Source organism: Tachypleus tridentatus, chromosome 6, assembly GCF_004210375.1.
Source record: "Tachypleus tridentatus isolate NWPU-2018 chromosome 6, ASM421037v1, whole genome shotgun sequence".
Classification (NCBI taxonomy): domain Eukaryota; kingdom Metazoa; phylum Arthropoda; class Merostomata; order Xiphosura; family Limulidae; genus Tachypleus; species Tachypleus tridentatus.
The window spans coordinates 159,927,590-159,942,186 of NC_134830.1; the positions used below are offsets into that span (position 1 = coordinate 159,927,590).

The 14,597-nt window shown below is 36.9% G+C and overlaps 1 protein-coding gene and 1 pseudogene across 3 annotated transcripts in view; one reads left to right on the plus strand and one right to left on the minus strand.

Annotated features, from left to right (window-relative positions):
- Positions 1–8,044, minus strand: part of LOC143254278 (receptor-transporting protein 3-like) — a 62,919-nt pseudogene extending 54,875 nt beyond the window's left edge. The window contains exon 1 of the transcript XR_013030123.1: positions 7,875–8,044. The product of XR_013030123.1 is annotated as a receptor-transporting protein 3-like (transcript). The remainder of the gene's footprint in view (positions 1–7,874) is intronic.
- LOC143254279 (U-Kazal-Dg21.2-like) overlaps positions 1–14,597 on the plus strand; it is an 87,314-nt gene that overhangs the window by 33,750 nt on the left and 38,967 nt on the right. The window lies entirely within an intron of this gene.

A 14,597-nucleotide genomic window follows, 5' to 3' on the forward strand; every position in this document is an offset into this window, starting at 1 on the left:
TAACAGGTCGTATTAGTCGTATTATTATTATTGATGTTGTACTCCTCTAACAAGTCGTATTATTGTTGTTGTTCTACTTCTCTAAGTCGTAAGTCATGTATTATTATTATTGTTGTTGATGTTGTACTCCTCTAACAAGTCGTATTATTATTATTGTTGTTGTACTTCTCTAACAAGTCGTATTATTATTATTGTTGTACTCCTCTAACAATTCGTATTATTGTTGATGTTGTACTCAGGTCTCTAACAAGTCGTATTATTATTATTCATGTTCTACTCCTCTAACAAGTCGTATTATTGTTGATGTTCTACTCTTAACAAGTCGTATTATTGTTGATGTTGTACTCCTCTAACAAGTCGTATTATTATTATTGATGTTATACTCCTCTAACAAGTCGTATTATTGTTGATGTTGTACTTCTCTAACAAGTCGTATTATTATTATTGATGTTATACTCCTCTAACAAGTCGTATTATTGTTGTTGTACTTCTCTAACAAGTCGTATTATTGTTGTTGTACTCCTCTAACAGGTCGTATTATTATTATTGATGTTATACTCCTCTAACAAGTCGTATTATTGTTGATGTTGTACTTCTCTAACAAGTCGTATTATTATTATTGATGTTATACTTCTCTAACAAGTCGTATTATTGTTGTTGTACTTCTCTAACAAGTTGTATTATTGTTGTTGTACTCCTCTAACAGGTCGTATTATTATTATTGATGTTATACTCCTCTAACAAGTCGTATTATTGTTGATGTTGTACTCCTCTAATAAGTCGTATTATTGATGTTATACTCCTCTAACAAGTCGTATTATTGTTGTTGTACTTCTCTAACAAGTCGTATTATTATTATTGATGTTATACTCCTCTAACAAGTCGTATTATTATTATTGTGGTTGTACTCCTCTAACAAGTCGTATTATTATTATTGATGTTATACTCCTCTAACAAGTCGTACTATTGTTGTTGTACTCCTCTAACAGGTCGTATTATTATTATTGATGTTATACTCCTCTAAGAAGTCGTATTATTGTTGTTTTACTTCTCTAACAAGTCGTATTATTATTGATGTTGTACTTCTCTAACAAGTCGTATTATTATTGTTGATGTTGTACTCCTCTAACAAGTCATATTATTATTATTGTGGTTGTACTCCTTTAACAAGTCGTATTATTGTGGATGTTGTATTTCTCTAAAAAGTCGTATTATTGATGTTGTACTCCTCTAACAAGTCGTATTATTGTTGTTGTACTCCTCTAACAGGTCGTATTATTATTATTGATGTTATACTTCTCTAACAAGTCGTATTATTGTTGTTGTACTTCTCTAACAAGTCGTATTATTATTGATGTTGTACTCCTCTAACAGGTCGTATTATTGTTGTTGTACTCCTCTAACAAGTCATATTATTATTGTTGATGTTGTACTCCTCTAACAAGTCGTATTATTATTGTTGATGTTGTACTCCTCTAACAAGTCATATTATTATTATTGTGGTTGTACTCCTCTAACAAGTCGTATTATTGTTGTTGTACTTCTCTCACAAGTCGTATTATTATTATTGTTGTTGTACTCCTCTAACAAGTCGTATTATTGTTGATGTTGTACTCCTCTAACAGGTCGTATTATTGTTGTTATTATTCAATAACCTTGCTACACAAATATTCTTACTCAGAGGGGTTGTAGTATATTCTACGAACGTAACGCTATTCATGGTAGTATTATGATATCAGTAACCGTCACATTAATATATGCCAATTATTACTGTGCAATGTAGATACATATATTTCTTATCTTCTACACACAGACAAAAGTTAGCTACCTCGGAATGGTAGCAATGTTTTTCCTTTTTCGTTTTTAAAGAAATTTCAATCTGCTCTCTTTCTCTCCTTTAAATAACAACAGATAAGTTTATTCGTGTTGTCCTTACAGTTATATTGGATCCATTAGTCTCTTCCTCGACACCTAAAAAGCATATATCCATGTGTTGGATCTACCAGTCTCTTCCTCCTCAGTTTAAAGCATATACCTATCTGATGGATCCACCAGTCTCTTCCTCCTCACTCTAAAGCATATACCTATCTGATGGATCCACCAGTCTCTTCCTCCTCACTCTAAAGCATATACCTATCTGATGGATCCACCAGTCTCTTCCTCCTCACTCTAAAGCATATACCTATCTGATGGATCCACCAGTCTCTTCCTCCTCACTCTAAAGCATATACCTATTTGATGGATCCACCAGTCTCTTCCTCCTCACTCTAAAGCATATACCTATCTGATGGATCCACCAGTCTCTTCCTCCTCACTCTAAAGCATATACCTATCGGTTGGATCTACCAGTCTCTTCCTTCTCAGTATAAAATGTACATCTATCCATTGCTACTGTGGTCCACCATTATTAAAAACATAAAAACAACAAGTTGTAATACTTAAATACTGATTCAATTACTTTAGTTATGTACACGTTTTAATGCGATTTTAAAAATATCAGTTTGGTTTGGTTTGTTGTGAATTTCGCGCAAAGCTACACGAGAGCTATCTGCGCTTGCCGTCCATAACTTAGCAGTGTAAGACTAGAGGGAAGCCAGCTAGCCATCAGCACCCACCGCCAACTCTTGGGCTACCCTTTTATCAACGAATAGTGGGATTGATCGTCACATTATATTGCCCCCACGGCTGAAAGGGCGAGCATGTTTGGTGTGATGTGGATTCAAACCTACGACCCTCAGATTATGAGTCAAGTGCCTTAACCACTTTGGCTATGCTGGGCCTTAACAGACCCATCGGCAATGAAATAATCATTACCTCTAATATAACATTATCTTTTGTATGGGGGAGGAGTGATGTGTACATCTGCTGACCTACAACATTTAGGTATTTGATGTCTTGTTGTTTCTTGTAACTATTTACCATTTCCGTTAGAGCCTCATGAGATAAATAATCAAACAACAAGCACAAACGTTAGATTAGGAAATACACACACGTTTACACAAGTAACTCTCGTAGCAACCATAAATTGATTGAGCTGCCATTGGTAACGTCTTATACTTTCAATCTTCCATTGTAAAAATCTGTATGTCCAGCCAAGTATACACACTTTACAACTCCTTCTTACACCATTGAAACAATTAGGTGTCGTTTACTCAAGAGATGAACGAATACGCATCTATTCAGAATTTGTGTTCGTATGTACGCATTTTGTCAGCATCTCGTCATGTTTTCATGTGTACTGCTTCTCTGGTTCACGAGGATCATGTGGTCCATCACGAACGAATAGAGAAAGTAGTGTTAAGAACTATCAGACCATGTGTACAAATATGTGATGGTACCGGTCACGGGGTACCAACTTCCTCTATTAGTTCATAAAATAGACGTAAATAATTACGTGACCCCTAATTTATTAAAATGCTCACCGTGATAAGCTTGCGTTATAATAGAAGCCACAATGTAAACATAAATATTTGTTCTTTATATCAGATTCTGTACGTTCCTGTGAGTTAAGTTCGTTAATTTTGGTTCGAAGCCTAAAGATAGACCGAAAAACGGTAAACCAATTTAATACAATTACCATCTAAATACCCTTCCAGTCGTAGCAAGAAATAACACCACAGGGTTCCTTGGAAATTTCTTGAGACACGAAAAGTAAACGTTGACTTTCTGAAAAGCAGGCGTGTTTTGTTGCCTAAACAAACAAATATCACCTAATTATCACGTGATTTAGACCTAATAACCGAAACTATTCGATTAGTCCATACGTATAGAAGACTGTGTTTTATACAAGCAAATATAATGATAATACAGTTTAACTAGGATCTATCTATCCATACAAGTTGACAAACATTAATAACCATCACAAATCAATTATTTTGACAGATTTTATATGTTTAATTTTTTTCTGTCTTGCGCAGGTGGCTCAACCTTACATCTGAGCTTGTAACGTCGTGTTGTTGTTTGTTATTAACCACAAAGCCACACAATGGGCTATCAATGCTCTGCCCATCACAAACGTCGAAGCCCATTTTATTGCAGTATAAGTCCACAGACAAACCACTGTGAAGGAAGCGGGGCGATTATAACGTTAAAAGTAGGGTTTCGATACCCGTGGTGGACAGAATACCATAGTTAAACCTTTATGTAGCTGTATGTTTAATAGTAAAAAAGTAATTTTATTTAAATGTTTATTGTCCAAATCCACGTTTCTGTTGTTTGGTCAAATATTGTCTGAGTTATTACACTTCCGAAGTGCATGAATCTATTTTTTCTTCACTATTTTGTTATTCTTTCTTTAACAATAATTTTACATACATTAACTTTCATAAGGTTTTGTTATTACTTGCTTGAAGACATTCAAGTCATTTTTTTATCATTTTAGGAAAAAGTTGGAGAAGGCTTCTATGATTGCTAAAGGGAATTTGTAAACTGAAGGCTTTAAAAACAACTGGCCGGAATGGGTAATTGGTAGGGGGCACTTGACTCGTAATATAAAGCTCGCGGGTTCAAATTCCTGTCACCCTAAACATGCTTGCTCTTTCAGACGTGGGGGTGCTATAAGTGACACTCAATCGTTGGTAGAAGAGTAAGTAGCCCAAGAGTTGGCGGTGGGTGATAATGACCAGTTGTCTTCCTTCTGGTCTTACACTGCTAAATTAGGGACGGCTAGCACTGACAGTTCTCGTGTAGCTTTGCGCGAAATTCAGAAACAACCAAACAACTTTCACAACAACCGAGAAGTTAGTATATTGAAGGCTTTTCATAACCACCAGGGGGTTTCTGTACTGAAGGCCTTTCATATCCACATTCAATACCAGTTTGTATATCCATATGGTGGTTGTATGCTAAAGGCCTACCGTAGTGAACAAGAAGCTGGTATGCAGAAGGTTTTAAATATTTGTGGGTCCGGCATGGCCAAGCGTGTTAAGGCGTTCGACTCGTAATCCGAGAGTCGCGGGTTCGAATCTAGCTTGCACCAAACATGCTTGCCCTTTCAGCCGTTGGTGGCGTTATAATGTGACGATCAATCCCACTATCCGTTGGTAAAAGAGTGGCCCAAGAGTTGGTAGTGGGTAGTGATGACTAGCTGCCTTCCCTCTCGTCTTACGCTGCTAAATTAGGGACGGCTAGCGCAGATAGCCCTCGAGTAGCTTTGCGCGAAATAAAAAACAATAACTTGTTTTAAATATTTGTGAAAGACAAGTTTACTCTTCAAAAAGTATTTCCTGCCAGAAAAGCGATACATGCTATATACAGGCTAAGCCTATTTTGGCCTTCTGGAACATTCAAAAGCGCTCGGGTTATAGAGTTTTTATCATTTTGTTTTATGACTTATTAAACCTACCTGTTTTTTTGACATCATGAACTTATTTCCTAGTCACAAACAATCGAACCCCTGATGTTAGCGTTGTAAATCCGTAAACTCACTGCTGTACCAGCGAGGTACTTCAGTTTCAACTATAAACTTTTAGTTCATAGCTCCATACCTTGATTGATTTGAGATCTAATTACGGCAGCGGCTGTTGAGGATTCCCTCTTGTTTATTCTCAGAGTGGCAACAGTTAGTGAAATTGTACAAAACTTTGGAGAAAACTTAATAAGTAGTATCTGGTTTGGGTTTTGAAAAATGATATATTCAGTTGTAGAATCCGTAATAATTTTGTAGATTGCAAAATCTATATTTAAGTTATGAGACAAAGTTGTCATAATACACTACTGTATATGCCTTCAAGTTCAAACACTTCATCAATTATAATTCATGCACGTGAGTTTTCTATATTTTTTACTTGATGCAAACATCATAATAAATCGTTGTTGTTTTTTGTAATTTGTTTGGTGGGCTGCCTGCAGTTAAATAGGTTTTTAACCAATGCGATTTATTAATTAAACTTAATAGAAAGATAATAGGGAATTGCCTCCACACAAGTTTAATTGCTTACAGGTCTGAATACTGAACAACTAACTCTTCTGGCTAGATGATGGTGTTGTACACACTAAATGTATCCGGTTGAAGCATTCATAAAGAAAACGGTTTTAGTAATAGAGCTATTCGCGCAAAATCTGTTCGCGTTATTTTTAAATCATCTAATTTAGACAAGGAATGCAAATTGACTACTTACTTTTGATTAAGGCAAAACACAAAGTAAATAGACACAATATTTAGAATATCGGTCAGAATCTCAGGATTTGAGCTGTTAAAATCCTGAAATCTTAGGATTCAGAAAATGTTCCAGGATTGCAACTCCTATTCCTCAAAATCAGAAATTAATCCTCACAAACCTTCCAAACTATCAGATGTAAAAAAATAAACAGAATTTGACCCCAGAAGGAAAAACGAGTATTTTTATACTCTAAGTAAAAACATTCGAAGTTATTATTAATAATACTTTGGATTTTATATTCAAACAGAAAGATAACTAATAAATTAAAGTTGTTGTTTTTTTAATTCTGTCGGACAGGGAAAAAAACAAACTTAAAACGTTTCCTTCCTTTTTATTGTAAGTTCAATCACTCACCGCAAGAGGGAGTCTATTGAGTTCATCAATAATTCCACAAACCGAGACATCAATTATTCGTTGACTTTTAGGTCTTGAAGACCATGGAGGGTCAGGTTCAAATTTACCTTTTTCATCTCACGCTTTACGTTTGTTTGTTTTGAATTTTGCGCAAAGCAACATAAAAGTTATCTGCGCTAGCCGTCCTTAATTTAGCAGTGTAAGACTAGAGGAAAGGCAGCTAGTCATCATCACCCACCGCCAACTCTTGGGCTACTATTTTACCAACGAATAGTAAGATTGACCGTCACATTATAACGCCCCCAAGGCTGAAAGGGCGAGCATGTTTGGTGTGACCGGGATTCGAACCTGCAACCCTCAGATTACGAGTCGAACGCCTTAACACGCTTCGCCAAGCCGGGCCCAATAAACTACAAGAAAGATAGCTCATCAACACCACCTACCGCCAGTTCTTTGGCTATTCTTTCAACAAACAAATAGTAGATTTAACCGTTATATTATAGCACACCCACGGCTGAAAGGGCGACCACATTCTATGGGGTGGGGATTCAAATCCGCGACCCTCGGGTTGCGAGAAAAACGCCCATACCACCATGCCACTCAGTTTTGTTCAGTATTCTGTTTTCATGTGTTAACGTTTTCTCTCACCAGGTGTATACCATATAAATAATTTAAACTTGATTAAAAAAGCCAAAACTTGCGTATGGCCTTATGAGTTTATAACTTGGATGACCTGCTATTTCTTTCCACGAATATACCAACATAAGAGTTAAACATAATTTGTTCTTCCAAACTGAAGATAAAACCCACAAATTAGCAAAGTGTAAAGTATGTATTTTTGAAATATTCTATGTGTTTTCTCACTAAAAAGGCCTAGGTTTGAATAGGTCCAAACTCTCTTTCAAATTTATCTACGTTTTATCATTTTCTATGTTATTTTTGAGAGTAACTTAGTAGGTAATAAACACGAGAGAATCTATTACCAGAGAATCTCGTGGATGCGCTTAGCCTAGTTCTACGATACACGTAATTTGAGATCCGCCCAATATAAACATTAGACTTGTAATGACTTCTTGATCGGTCTGGAATTTTATTGGATGCGAAGGTTTTGCCATCTGTCTGTTATCCACAACAATAGTTATACACCAAAGATACAGCAAAAGTTTGAAATAAGCAATAATAATTAAAACAGGGGGCGGACGCATTGAACAGGGTTCCACTTTTCGTATGTTTGCATTTTTTTTTTGTCATTAATTATACATTTCGAACAACTAAAGTAAACTTAGTCCTAACTATTAATGAAGCTGGCTAGCAAATTATTATTTTAAACTTCTATAAAAAAACAACTTCGTTACTTACTTTCGACGATCTCAGGAAAAACTATAGTAAGTCCTTTCTGTAGGAGGTGAGAATTGGCGTGGGACCACGGTCAACAAGTCAAGGCTGTTTTACACTGAACACTTTCTGATCGTCGGCTGTTTGTTAGCGTCTTGAGCGAATGGCACGTGCACGAAGTTTTCCGGGTTGGCGAGATCCCAGGTTGTGAGGTTCCTACCTTATCATTGGTCGTTAGCTAGTATTACGTCATGAATTGTAAGAGCCAGGTCGAGCCAGATGGAATTATGACGTAAGCACACGAAACTAGGAGATTGTGTCCTAATAGCTTGAAATTTATCCTTTAAAAAAAAACCAAAACTGAAAAAACGCACGTGAGATATTAATAACGTAAGTTACCTGTGTGACTAATGTAAATTATCCATGTTGATAATGTAAAGTACATGTGTGGATAACCTAAGTTATCGGTGTTTATTAATAGTACAAATGAGAACCTCATGAAAGTAAATTGCTATTTCTGTCGATTGTTTCTCATCAGATACAAGGACGACGGTTGGACTTATACATGAAATATTTCTTTCACGAATCTCTTCTTGTCTAACCTTGGATAACTTAGGAGATGTAGAAACTGGCAGACGATATACAGACAGACAGATATAGGTAGGGTTATGATTAAATGACTGGGCTGTAACTATAATATTTATGACAAAGTAAACTATGGGCGATGTCACCATTTATCGCACGATGAAATGAGGTCAGAGTTCAACGCCGGTTGTTAAATTCTTTTGTGTAAACGATTTGTTTTTTGTTTTTTTTTTACTTTCGCGCAAAGCTACTTAAGGGCTATCTGTGCCAGTCGTCCCTAATTTAGCAGTGTAAGACAAGAGGGAAGGCAGCTAGTCATCCTCACCCACCGCCAACTCTTGGGTTACTCTTTTACCAGCGAATAGTAGGATTGACCGTAACATTATAACGCTTCCACGACTGAAAGGACGACCATGTTTGGTGCAACGGAGATTCGAAACCGCGACCCTCGGATTACGAGTCGAACACCTCAACCCACCTGGCCATACCAGGCCATCATATGGCGCCGAGACCCGGAAACGAACGTGTGTAGATGTACACACACAAACATCTTTGTCGTTTCTGTACAGGCAACAATATACCTCAGATATTTGGTGGTAATGCACGAAAGTGAGAGACAGGTTATTGTTTTGTTATGGTAATTTACGACATACTGTGAAACTTGACACGTCAGAAAACACCTGCGTCACTGGATTCCTTTAACCTTTCTCGTGTCGGTAACTGTATATTTATAACAAATCCTTCGTTACAAAATGTATTTCGTGTTTTATGTCCAATCCATCTTTCAAAAATACAGTTTTTTTTCTGTGTGTGTTTGGTTAATAACTCCATACACAGCGCGCTGAGTGGTGAGTGACGCGCTTACTTTTGCTTGCTAGGTTTATTACCCTATATGCACGATTCCATCTACGAGAATGCCTTATATTTCTTACAAGCGTATAAACTTACGCCTACATAGTCTCTGCTAGCTTCCACAAAATGAGTGATTGAAAGACCAATAGCACACATAGTCGTTACTATATGAATAGAACAAAAGTAGACACCACTTTCTGCATGTGGTTTGTTCTCAATAGCTTCAACATACGAGGTACTTAATCCATTTAATGGCTAACCTCAGCAACGATGTTTTTATGGACTACAAAATGCAGCCACCTACATCTATCCTATCGAATAACTGAGATTATAATGCTTTTATCATGGCGCTGTGGATAAACGTTTGTCAAAAAAAAAGTGACTGCTTTCATTCGATCGCATCATTTAGATCTGTTTTACCAAATTTTATTCTGCTCTGTTTGTTTGTTTTGTTTTTTTTAAATTTCGAGCAAAGCTACAAGGGTGCTGTTTCCTCCAACAGTCTCTAATTTAACAATGAAAGAGTATAGGAAAAGCAGCTAGTCATCACCACCTACTGCCAATTCTTTTACCAACGAGTAGGGGGATTCAGATTATAACACCCCTACGGCTTAAAAGGCGAGCATGTTTGATGTGACGGGGATTCGAACCCGCGGCCCTTAGCTTACGACTCCATCGCGCTAAACCACGTGGCCATGTCATATTCTACTTTATAACATGATTTAATTGGAGTTTATTATGTGCTTTAGGGTCATTTTCATTGTCTTATTTACTATTGTTCCAGTGTATTTCGTTGTGTTATTCAAATCCGTTCCAATGGATTACTTTGTGAAAGGTTGTTTGAATTACGCACAAAGCTACACAATGCTCTGCCCACCACGGGTATCGAAACCCGATTTCTAGCGGTGTGAGTCCGTAGACATATCACTACACCACTGGGTGGCCGCTTCTGCGTGATCTTTGGTATTCCTTTAGTGGACTTCATTGTGTTATTTAATACTGTTTTAGTGGATTAAGTTAATTTTTATATGATCACTTCCACGATATTAAATGATGCATGATTTAACTTCCATTAATCTGCGAAACTTGTAACCCCTGTTTCTTTATCTGTAGAAGAACAAGAGATAATCACAGTGGTCGTGTTCCTACTCATGTTACACTTCCTATTGTCTAGGTACTCTATAAGGAGTCATCCCTTTATTTGTAGACATAACACGTCAACTTGAAATTAGTAAAATTAAAAACATGAATACCTGAAATGGAAGTTTAAAGCGAAGTTTTATAAACCTTTTCCTCACACTTTTAATTGCTGTCGTAGGTGTTTTTACACAAACTTGTAACATTGTCAAAAAACATTTATAGTCTTGTCTAGTCTCTCTGGTGTTTGGGCATATTTATGTGTATACCCAGGAGGGTCAGGTACACTAGACCTCTTCCTCCTTTCATGACTTTGTTGGAGTGGCCAAATTAATATATATTTCAATTTAAATACTGAATGGCTGGAGTAATATCATAAATTTAGCCTGGTCCTTTTCAGGACAATGTCCATTTATATTTTTCTTTGATTTTTTTTAATTATTACTATTATTATTATTTAATAAGTCTAGAACGTAGGTGGCCTGTTTTATTTTATCTATATTCTAATACTACTATTATTATTTTAAATGATTTTGTCTTAAAGATCTAATGTATAGATTTAACGGGGAAAAGTGTTTAGGTCGCTCTTCATCATATATGCAATACCTGTCTAGTTCGCATAGCAACTGATTTTTCGCCAATTTTTATAAAAAAAAAAAAAACACGTTTCTTTACAATGTTTCTGGTTCAGTTTGAATTTCGCGCAAAGCTACACGAGGGCTATCTGCGCTAGTCTTCCATAATTTAGTAGTGTAAAATTAGAGGGAAGGCAGCTAGTCATCACCACCCACCGCCAACTCTTAGGCTACTCTTTTACCAACGAATAGTGGGATTGACCGCACATTATAACGCCCCATGGTTGAAAGAGCGAGGATGTTTGATGTGATGGGGATTTGAACCCGCGACCCTCAGAGAAAGAGTCAAACGCCTTAACCCCCTGGCCATGCCGGACCTTGTTTCAGTGAAATTACTTCGTATATTACAAATATTAGCCACGTGTTGAACGAATGACTGGGAAAAAACCCCCTTAAGAACTTCACGTGCCTTTTACCTGGAATACTTTATTATTTATTTTTTTACTTAGAACTGACTTGTTTTGGTTTTAGGTCTGGAGGTGGATTGACTAGTATTAAGGTACGGTCACTGTATGATTGTAACATACAGCGTTGCCATACTAGGTTATAAAATCTGAACACGGGGTATTTTCAAATGTATAAACAAACATCAAGACCATATTTACCAAACAATTATTATTTCATGATACGATAATAAATTTTTCTTTATTAAAACAAAGGCAGTAATCGCCTCTCTTTATCAAGTAGTGTTTTAAATCAAAATTCGTAAGATTTGTTCGTCTGTTTCTGATTACTTCTGAAGATAGGCCCGGCATGGCCAGGTGGTTAAGGCACTCGACTCGTAATCCGAGGGCCACTAGTTCAAATTCCCGTCACACCAAACACCTTTTAGCAGTTGGTAAAAGAGTAGCCCAAGAATTGGCGATGGGTGATGATGACTAGCTGCCTTCCCTCTAGTCTTACACTGCCAAATTAGGGACGGCTAGCGCAGATAGCTCTCGTGTAGCTTAGCGCGAAATCCAAAACAAACAAACAAACTTCTGAAGATTCTGTATCTCGAAATTTATATTATTGTTTAGCCGGGAAGAGATTTAACGTAACTTGATGGGCGTGGCTTTAATGCAGTTCGAGTTAAACTAAGCTCAATGGCCACAGAGGTTTATCTACAAAATTCAAGAGACAAAGATTCAATATATGTTTGTTCAGTTAAATAACTTCTTCCAGGAACTTCCTGTTGCTTGTGTGCAGTTTCCGGTTTGTTTTCTAAATAAAAATCGTTAGGCTTACCGCATAAATAGTGTTAAAAGTAGAAATATTATCGTTAACAGAGTTTTAGATCACGCATTTCGAAATGTTACTGTAGATTATCTTTCGATAGACTTGACAACTAAAGGCTGATATTATGCTTATATTTATAGTACTAAACTGAAATAACTGTGTTGTGTTTTCTATTTCCAGAGAGCTCGAGAATTTTATATTACCGTAATTTTGAGCGAATTAGTTTTGTTTGGTTTGTTTTCGCGCAAAGATACAACGGGGCTATCTGCGCTAGCTGTCCCTAATTTAGCAGTATAGAACTAGAGGGAAGGCAGCTAGTCATCACCACCTACCGCCAACTCTCTTACCAACGAATAGCAAGAATGACCGTCACTATAACGCCCTCACGCCTGAAAGGACGAGCATGTTTGGTGTGACGGGGATTTGAACCCGCGACCCTCGGATTACCGGGCCTAGAGTGTCAAAGTCACAAAAATACAAAAACAAAATTGTCTGTTAACAGGGAACCCATTCTTCACACTATTATTATATAATTCTGTTAAAATGATCGAATTTTAATGAAACTTGGTGAACTTGTCTAGAACATTACTTCTCATTGTCCTGTCAAAAATGGTTTATTTCAGTTGATAACGACGAACATACGGACACATTTTCGGTTTTTGTTTGGGAGCCGGATACACTCAACATTGAGTAGAGGAGGTACACCTTTATTTTCATTCTTTCTAGTATGTTCAGATACAAATGTCTTCTACAAGATATTGGGTGCGTTTTGTTTTTCTTCCTATTGTTCCTCGTTTTTGGCCATATTGACATCTTATGATGATTTTTTTTTTATACTGCGACCTAACGCTTTACATGCACGAGACTTTTGTAATCTTCCAAAAGACTAGAATTATTTTGGAAAGAGACAGTTTTAATGGGAGATTACGGTTTCTGGTAATTTTAACATATATACAAACATGTATAATTAAATTACATGTCAAATTGCCTGAATTTTGGCAATTTTATTTTCTCAAACGAAATCAACTGGATTCAAATGAAATACTTCCCCTCGTGGCTTTGCTGTAAGAAAACACACACTGGAATGAAATGATACAATAACAAAAAAAATTCATTGTCTCCAAGAAAAAACAACAATATAGTCCTGACAACTGAAATAAAAAATAGTTCAAATAGATAAAGTTAAGGGCCTGTCACGGCCAAGCGTGTTAAGGCGTTCGAATCGTAATCTGCGGGTTTGAATCCCCGTCGCACCAAACATGCTCGCCCTTTCATCCGTGGAGGCATTATAATGTGAGGTCAATCCCACTATTCGTTGGTAAAAGAGTAGCCCAAGAGTTGGAGGTGGGTGGTGATAACTAGCTGCCTTTCCTCTAGTCTTTCACTACTAAATTAGGGACGGCTAGCGCAGATAGCCCTCGAGTAGCTTTGCGCGAAATTCAAAAACAAACAAACAGATAAAGTTAAAAATTTACGTTGCAAAATCCAGCAATGAAATACAATGAACAGGGAATATTTACAACAATTTATACAATTAAACAATGGACAATCTGTGGGGGTAAGAACTTCCTCCTTATATTATAATAGAATGTCCTGTAACCTTTTGACAGAGACAAAAAATACCTTTAAAAATGCGTTAAATGATATGTTCAAGATTTGTAAGACGAGTGTTTTCAATTTCTATTACACAACACTATCTTTACAATATATGAATACAATAACACCAGGAAAAATTTTGTTCGTAATTTTAAAATCTTCTCCGAATGGCGCGTTCAAAAACCATTCTGTGCTTTTGGTAATCCATGATAGTGAGTAGTAGTAATACATAAATACAAGAGATTTCATCCTCTGTTCGTTTTTGAATTTCGCGCAAAGCTACTCGAGGGCTATCTGCGCTAGCCGTCCCTAATTTAGCAGTGCAAGATTAGAGGGAAGGCAGCTAGTCATCACCACTCACCGCCAACCTTTGGGCTACTCATTTACCAACGAATAGTACGATGGACTGTCACATTATAACGGCCCCACGGCTGAAAGGGCGAGCATGTTTTGGTGCGACCGAGATTCGAACCAGCGACCCTCGGATTACGAGTCGAACGCCATAACACGCTTCGCCATGCCGGGCCCAGATTTCATCGACTACAGGTGGCTAAACAAATGGAATCCGGTTCATCACAGACGTACAACTACTTTGCCTCGTTTAAAAGTGAAATGTTTTCTGTAATAGTTGTTATTGATAAGAGCACTTGCTTCAGACGAACGTTATTAGTTAATTTTCAAAAGAGGGAATTTACTTGTAGTGCGCCCTCTGTCTCGAAAATTT